We start from the raw sequence: 11,996 nt of genomic DNA, 5'->3' as shown, positions 1-11,996 counted from the left end.
AGTAATCTTTTACAAAAATCTTCTCCTCTGAAACTACTGGGCCAAACTAATCCAAACTTGGCCACAATCATCTTTGGGGTATCTAGTTTAAAAAATGTGTGGCATGACTTGGTCAACCAACTAAGATGGCCGCCACAGCTAAAAATAAAACATAGGGGTAAAATGCAGTTTTTGGCTTATAACTATGAAACCAAAGCATTTAGAGCAAATCTGACAAGAAGTTAATTTGTTAATCAAGTCAATATCTATCTGCCCTGAATTTTTCAGATGAATTGGACAACTGGTTGTTGGGTTGCTGCCCTCCAAATGGTAATTTTTAAAGAAATTTTGCCGTTTTTGGTTATCTTGAATACTATTATAGATAGCGATAAACTGTAAACAGCAATAATGTTCAGCAAAGTAAGATCTACAAATAAGTCAACATGACCTTAATGGTCAATTGACCCCTTAAGGAGTTATTGCCCTTTATAGTCAATTTTTAACAATTTTCATTAATTTGGTAAATTTATGTAAATTTTTACCAAATATAGTTCTCTGTTACTAATGGGCAAAGTTCATTATAGATAATATTGTAAGAAGCAAAATCGTTCAGAAAGTAAGAACTTCAAACACATCACCATCACCAAAATACAATTTTGTCATGAATCCATTTGTGTCCTTTGTTTAATATGCACATAGACCAAGGTGAGCGACACAGGCTCTTTAGAGCCTCTAGTTTGAATTTTCACCACTTTCTAACACTGCAAAAAAATCTACATTCACACTTAACTGAAGTACTTTCATTTTACTATTCAGAAATGAATTTGAATATGTATCATGACCGTTTACTTTTTTTGCTATTTTTAGAAACCTAAGGCCACTAGTAATTTTAGGTCTTTTATGGTGCAGTGAATACAAAATTTAAAAAAATTCTCAAAAATTCATTTTCATCTGTATGTAAAATTATTTCATATTTTTCTACACCTGATTCATCCCTCAGTTTGGGAAAGTATGTTCAGTTGATACTGTATTTTTGTCCAATCACACAGTTTAGATACATTTACCTAAGTAAGAGCAACCTAAATTCTGGAATGGAAATACTACCGTGCCACCTATAGCCTGATCATAATGCTCTTTGTTGAATTCGTCACTATTGCTTCCCTTGTAGAGATTCTGAAAATCTAAACGCCATTTTTTAAGGACATTGAATTCCGTTCTAACTGGATATCCGTTTTCGTTGATTGTTTCCATCGGTATTGTGGTATCTTTTGTCGGACCTAGTCTTTTAATTTTCTCCCAGAATTCACTTGGATTTTTGGTTGACATTGTTTCTATATCCACATCTTTTAATCGTCTGTATTCGCGTTCTGATTTTCTCAGTTTTGTCGAATTTATCTCTTAATTTTTGTTTGTATATATTCTTGTCGAAAAGCCGTTTTTCTGTGTCGATTCCCTGTACACGCAAGAAAATCCTTTTCACACATGCGTATAACATTCCGTAAGTCTTTAAGAGTGTCATTCCAGTAGGGTTTCGTATGCTTATAACGTCTGTTGGATTTATTAGAACTTGTTTTAGGAATTGTGTCATCCATCTCTGCGAAAATTTAGTTGCATAAATTGTCATATACTTTGTCAACGTTTTCTTGAGTTTCTCTACTATGATCAATTTGACCGATAAGTTTCAGTAAAGTTTGTCGCATTAAATCACTTGACATAAAATCTAACGGAATCCTGTCTAGTCTGTGTCTGGAGCGAGTATTTGATTGATTTGATGTTTCAGTATTCGTTGACAAGATTATAATGCGTAACTTTAAATTCGCATGTGATTACTAAATAGTCCGGTAGCTTTTATTTATCGCCAATTAACCCTTGTAAGTTGTTATTGTCAACAATGTCTTGAGTTGTTAGCACTTTGAAATTTCGGAAGTCATTGAAAGAATCTTGTGGTACACATATGTAGTCTACCACGGCTTACCCTTTGCGTGATATCGAAGTGAAATTGTCGTTCAATGCAAATAGTCCATTCAAAACACAGAAATTTGCTCTATTTAAAAAGTCAACAAATTCATGTCCATGCTGGTTGATATTTATCCAAGATATCTCGTTTCGGTATATTTGTCCGTTAAGCATAATGTTTCTGATAAAGCACCAATTCTCGAGTTAAAATCGCAAAGTAGTAAGATATTATCCCAGTCAGAGTATGTGTAAATCTTTGTTAACAGGTGAGCAAAAAAACTTTGTGTGCATCTCTTCCTCGAGATGAGTTTTCGGGAGGTAGATAACAATCAAAAATTATAAATTCGGTATCAAAAGAGAGGTTTGTAAATTTAATTCCAAAAGCTCCATCAAATGACTTGTCTATTTCCGAAACCTTGAAGTATTTAAAAATCCAAATCTTAATCAAAATTCCAACTCCACCAGAAGCTTTAGGTGTGTTTCGATGAATGTTCGTTCTGTTGTGACCTAACCATGTGTATCCTGATACATATATTTCGTCCTGTTCTGCTAAATGAGTTTCACTTATACAAATTAAATCGCATTTAGTAGAATTTTAAATGTTTCTTCTTAATTCACAATTTCATAGTGCCCATCCAGTTATATTTAAGTGACCAACTTTGATTAACTCGATGGACTGGGTTTCCTCCTATGCGTGTATACCTGGTAGATTATCGTTCGGTTCGTCTTCTTGTTGATTATTCCGTGATTGTATACGACCTGAAGCGTCAACTCGCAAAGCGCGGCCGCCTGGGATATTTCGTAAAACTTTTATCAATCGCTGGATTCTTGATTTGCTGCTTTTAATATAGACATCTTTATACGTGTCTGTTTGTTTTAATTTCATTTTATTTCTCAGCACCTTTACTTTTACATCTAAATTCCTAAAAATTATCTTGACAATAGCTGGTCTATCATTAAACCTCGACGGAAGGCGAGCTGCTGCTGTAACATTTACATTATCTGAAACGTCTTCACCTAAGGCACGTATCAAATCATTGGCTTTCTCTACTATATTTTCATCATCTGAAAATGGGAAACAGCTTGCTGTAATTGTGATATCGGGATTCTCTAAAGAGTTTTGTGTTTGGTAAAGCGAGTAATAGTAACGGTACACTGTTTTTTGGTGATGTGTCTTGCTCGAGGCTATCTAGTCGAGTTTGTATAGACTGATCTGTTCTATTGGTTTCACGATTTATATCCAGCGATATTTCGTCTCTCAATGCTCTGACTTTGTTATCAACATTTTTCATTAAATCCGTTCTTAATTTATCTAATTTTGATTCGAACATACGTTTCATACTGTCTTGGCTTGTTTTTAATTCCTTTATAGAGTACATAGGTCACTTTCAAAAAATGTCGAATTTTGAAATTGAAAAATTTATTAAAAGTTACTTATTCAAACAACACTCTACATAAGCAAATCAAAACAAACAGTACTTTAAGAACAACATATTAAAAGATGCAATCTTAATGATGTCATACAAGAATATCTTGAAACATTTTTTGATCGGTGGTACAATATTTTGTCCATCTTGTTACGATTTTCAAAATAAATTTTGGGTCATTAAGAAAAGGTTTAGATAAAATGTTAAGCTTGTTTTATGTTACCAATTAGATGGTTTTCAAGAAAAAAAACTTCTATATATATTCATTCTGTAAAATAATAAATAATTTGCCAATTTTCTAGGTTGTACTGAAAAATGGCTCTAAAAATTGGTTTTCAAAGGTTGTAAAAATTACCGCCAGTAATGCAAGTCTAAGATAGCAATATATATTGTTCGGCCCTTTTTCACCCTTTCAAATAAACCCAACATCAAGTAAATCCCTCATAAGTTAATTTACTTTTCTCTTTATTTCGTTGGTAACAGTAACGTACGTTTCTGATATATCACTATATAAAAGTCTATCCTGTTACCTTTTTGTCCATCCTGTTACCGATATCAGTATTGCACCTGCAAATGCTTACTTGGGAAGATTAAGACGTTATAACCTAAAGATAAGTTCAAACAATGAAATATTTCATTCGTTTTCCACCTACATGTTAAGATAAAAAATTTAAATACGTTTTTGTCTATAATTGTCTATCCTGTTACTGTAACCATAGCAACCATAGTAATAGAATAGACATAACAGGATAAACACTGGACACTTTTAATTTGCAAAACACTCATTTGCAAATCCGCCGCCGCCTCAAACAAGAGCTACAATATCATGTATATAACCAAAATGTGCGGAATTACATGGGATTCAATAATTTCATTGGTTTTATACTGTTACTTTCATATTTATTTTGCAATTTGAATTATAAAAACATGGGATTTTCAATATCCCATGGGACAGGGCAAAATCCCATGGGATTTACCATTATCCCATGGGATTTTGGTTAAATCCCATGGGATTTTTTTTGGTCCCATGGGATTATTGTAGTCCCATGGGATATTTGTTGTCCCATGGGACAAAAAAAATCCCATGGGACTATAATTATCCCATGGGATTTTTAATATCCCATGGGACAAAATAAAATCCTATGGGATTAAAATTATAAATATATATATATAAATATAAAGTTATGTGTATATTACAATGAATGCTGTTTGGTAGTAAAATGTTTTAAATGTATACGAGTTTTTTTTATATATACATATATATAATTTTTTTTAAATTTTGTCACAAACATGTTTTTTATTTGTTTATATGACAATAAATATTATTCGTATTTTGGAATGTATAATAATAATATTTTACAGTCAAAGAATAAAGTCTTTCACTGAAACAAAATGATGAAATTTCTAAATAAATGAAAAAATATTGTTTTGAAATCTTTGTCTTGTTTATTCTATTATGAAAAATAGAACTGAAAAAATATTTCATATTCTGACTGAATAGTTCACTCTTTTCATGAGGTAAGATTTTCTTTGTTATAGGTTCATTGCAATACTTGTATAGGCAAACAATTTGAATTATATATAACTTTGTGGTGTACATAATAGTATGCTTATAATTGCAAATTTATAATATAAACACTTTTTGTTAAAGTTTTTGCTTTCTTTATTCACAGCTTGCTATGTACAATTATTCAGTCCACTATATAAGAGTGAAGTCAATAAATAATTTCATTCACTAGAATATTCCTGCAATTCTTAGACAAAACATTTTTTCAATCTGTTCTTCAAAGATCTTCCTCTGTACATCTTTATTGAATGGAGAGATTCAAATGAGAAGACAAAGCAAGTTTATTTGGACAACAACATTCTAATATCTTGTTCATTCGTTCCATCTTTCAATTGATAATTACATTGTTGTATTTATATGATCAAGTTCTTGTGCATCAATGATCGTGATGATATGACTCCTTTTTGTTTATAGTCATCATGTTGAAATTTCCTCTTTCAAATAAATGTAGGAAAAAACATGTTCCATTTCAAATTAATAAAAAAGTCGCACTATGGAGAAAAATATCAGCTTTAAGTTTTCCGTTCAGTATTGATCTGTGAATGATGACCATGAAAATCCAGATTTCTGACCTACAAATACACAAACTCAAAAATTATCAGTGAAGAGATCAATAAAATGGCTATTTTATCATGTTTATGATTAATATGATAAACTTTCATTTAAATATTCAAGTACTAAATTACAGAAATCGCTTAAATTTTATAATAGTTTAGTTAAAGTACAGCTTAATTAAAATTATAATAAAAAATATAGGCCACCGATGAGTTAAATAAGATATTACATTTTTAATGCCAAAAAATGGCTTTTTTGCACCAAAGGGAGATAATTTGGAGCTTTTTCAATGATATATGCATTTTAAAAGTCATCTGGGGCCAAACCGAATTGATTGTTTTGAATGATTTGGTGTACCATATGATAAAGATATAAATAAATTGAGTTATGAAAAAAAAATATTAAAACATTTTTCTGAAATTGTTATACCCTAGAGCCTCCTTAAATGTCATTTGATCTCTATTGGAGAAATGTCTCATTGGAAATCAGACTGCTAAGTGTTTCTTATTTTTATATCAACCCAGCCATATTATACCTGTCTAATATCAGGAGCTTGTACATAGTTCAGTGGTTGATGTTGGTTCATACCCGTCATTTTTATTTTTCGTAATTTTTTGTTTTTATAAATTAGTCTGGTATATTTGACGTTTGAATTGATGCTCTGTTTCAAATTTGGTTAGTGTTGACTTTTATAGATTACTATAACATGTATAGGGTATGGGTTTTCTCATTACTTACAGGTCATCAATGGCCTCTAATAAGTAATTACAATGCTTACATCCACTAAATTGAACTCTGATGGATAGTTTTCTCTTTCATCATACCACATCTTATTTTAATAAATATTTAATTATTATTCAAGGACAAAATTTTTTATAACAGTGGACTTACCATTTAGGCTTTGTTGACCTCTGTAAATCTTATTTTGTTGATAATTTCTTCTGTTTATAGTTTCCCCTTTATCTTTCATGTTCTTGCCCTACACATAAAAGGGTAAACATCATTTAATGACAAAAATAACTACTACATGTATTACATAATTAGTAGGCAACTGAAAATTTTGTCTTATTTGTATATAACATCAACTTACTCATTATTCTTGCTGTTCAATATCATGAATATTATCATTATTCTATGAATATGAGGTCACAGTAAAATTAACCTTGGCAGGCAGACATCTTTTTTTATATGATACCTTGTAGTCATTCCATACAACAAGTAGACCTATGCTTAAAAAATCTAAGGCCAAAATTAAAAATATGTTTGTTTCCCCTCCCCCCACACGGGTCAAAAATAAGCGCCCGGGTCAAAAAATTATTTTCCACAAAAAAATCGAAATTATTTTTTTCCTGAAAATAATTTGTTTCCATTTTTGGAAAGTGCTTGAAAGCAGAAGGATTGATAATCTAAATAAATACACTCAAATTGAGCACAAACAACTGATAAGTGGCCTGGACTGGACAAGTCAAACCATTCATGTGACCATGCTATGACAATCACATCCAGTTAAAAAAAACTAGAGGCTCTCAAGAGCCTGTGTCGCTCACCTGTTAATGTGTTTACTGATGTCGGCCATCTTCGTTGGTAGGCGGGGTCATTAGACACTTTTTTTTTAAATAGATACCCTAGTATTATGATTGTGGCCAAGTTTGGTTAAATTTGGCCAAGTAGTTTTAGAAATGATTTTTATACAAGTTACAAAAATGACGAAAAGTTGTTCAATATTGACTATAAAGGGTAATAACTCCTTAAGGGGTCCTCTAACAATTTTGATCATGCTGACTTATTTGTAGATCTTACTTTGCTGAACATTATTGCTGTCTACAGTTTATCTCTATCTATAATAGTATTCAAGATAATAACCAAAAATTGCAAAATTACCTTAAAATCACCAATTTTAGGGCAGCAACCCAACAACAGGTTGTCCAATTCAACTGAAAATTTGTGAGGGGATATATCTTATTCTGATGGACATTTAAATCTTGAAAGATTTGCCCTAAATGTCTTACTTTCAAAGATATAAAGCAAAACCTGCATTTTACCACTATGTTCTAATTTTAGCCATGTCGGCCATTTTGTTTGGTAGGCTGAGTCATCAGACACATTTTTTAAACTACAAACCACAATGACAATTGTGGCCAAGTTTGGTTAAATTTGGCAAAGTAGTTTCAGAGATTTTTAAAAAAGTTACAAAAAATTATGAAAAGTTGTTAAAAATTGACTATAAAGGGCAATAACTCCTTAAGGGGTCGACTGACAATTTTGATCATGTTGACTTATTTGTAGGTCTTACTTTGCTGAACATTATTGCTTCTACAGTTTATCTCTATCTATAATAGTATTCAAGATAATAACCAAAAACTGCAAAATTTCCTTAAAATAACCATTTCACAAGCAGCAACCCATCAACAGGTTGTCCGATTCGTCTGAAAATTTCAGGGCAGATAGATCTTGACCTGATCAACAATTTTACCCCATGTCAGATTTGCTCTAAATGCTTTGGTTTTTGAGTTATAAGCCAAAAACTGCATTTTACCCCTATGTTCTATTTTTAGCCATGGCGGCCATCTTGGTTGGTTTGACAGGTCACGCCACACATTTTTTAAACTAGATACCCCAAGGATGATTGTGGCCAAGTTTGGTAGAATTTGGCCAAGTAGTTTCAGAGGAGAAGATTTTTGTAAAAGTTTACAGACGACGGACGCAGGACGACAGACGACGAACGCCAAGTGATGAGAAAAGCTCACTTGACCTTTCAGGTCAGGTGAGCTAAAAAATACCTGCCTTCCTGGTCTGTTTACAAAGGGTAGACCCGGGGAGGGGAAACAGACATTCTTTTAAATGTGGCCTGATAAAATGACAAAACCAAGAAAACTTATCATTGACCAAAGAACAATAAAATGCGGTCATGGTTTATATATGAATCTGCCATTCAGACATGCACACCTTACAATTGTTTAATATCTACCAAATATAATCTACCTGTAACTTTAAACATATGATAAACTGACAAAACAATGCAGTGTTTCATTGACCAATGAACCATGCATGAAAATGAGGTCAAGTTCATATAAAATATGACAGACAGCTAAGTGCATCTTACAATTATTTCATTCACTAAATAAAGGGGCCTTATTGCTTACAGTATCCGGAAAATTGACCAAACCACAAAAACTAAATATTTTCAAAGTTCCTTATACCCTGCCAATTTGTTATGGTTGTGCCTGTTCCAAGTCAGGATCCGATAATTCAGTGATTGTCGTTTGTTTATGTGTAACATATCTGTTTTTCAATTTTTTTGTACATAAATTAGGTTGTTAGTTTTCTACTTTCAACTTGGCTATCATGTGTAAAATCATACAAGTGTTGGGAAAACAGGAAGTTGTCGAGTGATGAATCTGAAAATGCATCACACGGTATAGTTGACTTATTTAACCCTGAAACCAAATTTCAGAAATCCTTCTATTGTAGTTCCTAAGGAAAATGGGACGAAAAAATATTCATCGGACGGACTGACTGACGCAAGGATGGATGGACAGACAGGGGTAAAACAGTATACCCCCCCCTTTTTTAAAGTGGGGGCATAATTTTAATACGGGGCTATAAAAACCCATGCAAGGTGTCAAAACAAAAAGAAGTAACCTAACTCTTACTTGTATGGGGCTATTTATTTATTGTCGGTTATACATATAACAATACAACATATTAAAGGTCTGTAGAGCTTTTATCGGACATACATATATATGACAAGCACAATACATTTGTACATGAAACATAAAGCTCATCACTGAGATAGTAGTCTCAGATAGAGGGAGGCGGGGTCAACCAAACTCCCCTATTCAATCTGAATGCAGGACAGAAAGTCACAGTCAAAAAGTCACACACTGTCACAGGACAAAAAGTCACAATTTAGTTTTGAGATTATTTTTCTTTGAACAAGAAAACACTCTTTTTGTATTTTTCTTGAAGTTTTATACATGAACATGATGTAGCAACTTTAAATTAAAATTTATTAAAAACAAATAAATCAGTGCATTAGGTTTGCGCACATTACCATTACATTTGCGCACAAAAATCATTACGTTTGTGTGCAGCTTTTGATTACATTTGCACGCATTTTTTAACATGTAAATATAAAAAAAAGATATAGTATGATTGCCTTTTACAGCTGACTATGCGGTATGGGCTTTACCTCGGGCTTTGCTCATTGTTGAAGGCTGTTTGGTGACCTATGGTTGTTAATGTCTGTGTCATTTTGGTCTCTTGTGGACAGTTGTCTCATTGGCAATCATACCATATTCTTTATATTGGCTTATGGTTGAAGGCCGTAAAGACCTCTAGTTGTTAATGTCTGTGTCATTTTGGTCTCTTGTGGACAGTTGTCTCATTGGCAATCATACCACATCTTCTTTTTTTTATTATGAACAATTTCCTAAAATTAAAAATGAATATATGTAATAAAAAGAAGATATTTCAAAATCTTTTTTCATTTATATTCAATCAATTGTCAACAAATTGTTTGTGACTTTTTGTCCTATTAACTTTGTTACTTTATGCCTGAGTTTGACTAGTCCAAATAATTATGACGTCTTGAAAGGCTATTATAATTTTTTTCTTTGACGCCTTACATCGATGTAAGGCGTCAAAGAAAAAAATTATAATAGCCTTTCAAGACGTCATAATTATTTGGACTAGAGTTTGACATGTGTTTGACTTTTTGTCCTGTGACTTTTTGTCGGAATGTCCTGTGACTTTCTGTTTTTGCAGAAGTCCAGGAAGGGTAAAAAAAATCACATGTGCAAGTTGAGAGTCAACACTTACACAGGGACTACACAATACTTTTTCAGAATGTCAGCAAAAAAGAATCACTGGTGACAGGGGAGTGTAACCGATGAATTGATCCTGAATCAGATAAGATTTTCCCGGTACGTCTAAACACCGCTCAGGAGGACCTCCTGGGTGCACACATGCAGGGCATACAAAGTGCACTCATGGCAGACCCTATATAGTCGCCGTCGTATCTGCACACATGATGGATGTATATATTCGTTATAGATCGTCATACACTTCTCATTTTAGAGTTAAATTTGTAAGCAACCTCTTTAGATTCTAAAATAATAATGCTACTAAAAATATATTATTTCCCCCAATTTTCGCAATTTTTTCGCCATATAAAATATTTAGGCGACTGTGCTTTTAGTGAATATAAACGATGACGAGGCCTCACGAATAAATATAAATATGAAATATACTGGAACATCGATTAGCATAGATCGAGCAGCAGAGTAAACTTCCACATAAATCTCGAAGTTATTTACGCCGGATAATATAGACTGTGCTCCTGAATAAAGTTGTCAAATACATTAATTTGTGTTTTTTACTTCTACAAGAAATTTGATTCAAATGCTAATTACGCACCATTTGCTGAGCAGAGAATCATTCTAAGCCAGGAACCGTCTATACTAACTGATAACAGTAAGAATAGAAAGTCTCTGTAAAAAGGCAGTCAATACTAACAGAACTGTATTAACTTAATGATACATGTACATCAAGTTCCAGCACCTCACCAAGCACCCTTGCCTTGCATACTGAGATGGCAAACTGGTGTGTGTCAGTATTTTAATATAAAACTGCGTAGGTTCATATCGTTTGATTCAACGTTTGTTTGGTTATTTTTTAAGGATCGTTGTAAAATTATATCTAAATCTTTGTTAAAATACGATTTTAAATTGTTCAATTCTTTCTATTTCATAATTTTGTCAAAGTCTACTTTTTAAAGTTTTAAATTTTACAGAAAAAATGAATATTCCAATTTGATTTGAAGAAAATCTTTTAGAACTGTCATGACATGGTGTTGCAAAGCTGATTACAGGTAACTATAACATACAGTAATTGTCCATTACGACAGTGCGTGTATTCTCAGGTGTGTATAACGTATAGTTTTCTAGAGAACATCCTGTCTACGTGTAATACAGATTGATGACATTATACAACATTTCTTTGGTTAAATGTGATAAGGTATCTGTGTCCATTCCCTATTTCAACACCACTAATTTTTCGAAGAAAAAAAAAAAAAAAAAATTATATGAAATTAAGAAGAAAAGTAGCAAATATAAACTTCAGTAATTGCGCATTGAGTAAACATAATTCCAATATGAACAAATCCGTGAGAAAACGTATATGTTAGCGGCAATAAGTGAAATTAGGCATTAAGCTTAAATCCTAGGCAATAAGCTAACGCCTAGGCATTAAGTTATTGCCTGAAATTTTCAGGCATTAAGCTTATTACCTGAAATCTTATGATGATTATTCATCCTATTGCCGAACATAATTTTAGGCAATAAGTGAAATCTGGAATTAATGCATATTTGGTGATTTATTCTTGATATAAAGGAGTTACTTAATTTATTTCTAATATAACATGTGTAAATATACATTCATTTGACAGATCTTCAAATTTAGTAAGTTTTTCTAGTAATTTTAGCAGTTAAAAAACAGAATTTACACATACT

At 32.3% G+C, this 11,996-nt stretch overlaps 1 long non-coding RNA gene across 1 annotated transcript; it reads right to left on the bottom strand.

The window, feature by feature from the left end:
* Nucleotides 1–4,785: 4,785 nt before the first annotated feature.
* Nucleotides 4,786–10,552, bottom strand: LOC139512755 (uncharacterized). The gene is made up of 3 exons (XR_011662333.1): nucleotides 10,306–10,552; nucleotides 6,376–6,463; nucleotides 4,786–5,501 (listed from the first exon to the last, which is right to left on the bottom strand). It is a non-coding gene; the product is annotated as an uncharacterized lncRNA (long non-coding RNA).
* Nucleotides 10,553–11,996: the final 1,444 nt, after the last annotated feature.

This window comes from Mytilus edulis, chromosome 2 (assembly GCF_963676685.1).
Source record: "Mytilus edulis chromosome 2, xbMytEdul2.2, whole genome shotgun sequence".
NCBI classification, from domain to species: Eukaryota; Metazoa; Mollusca; class Bivalvia; order Mytilida; family Mytilidae; genus Mytilus; species Mytilus edulis.
Note: the sequence above shows the minus strand (reverse complement) of the source record. Positions and strands in the feature narration are given on the sequence as shown.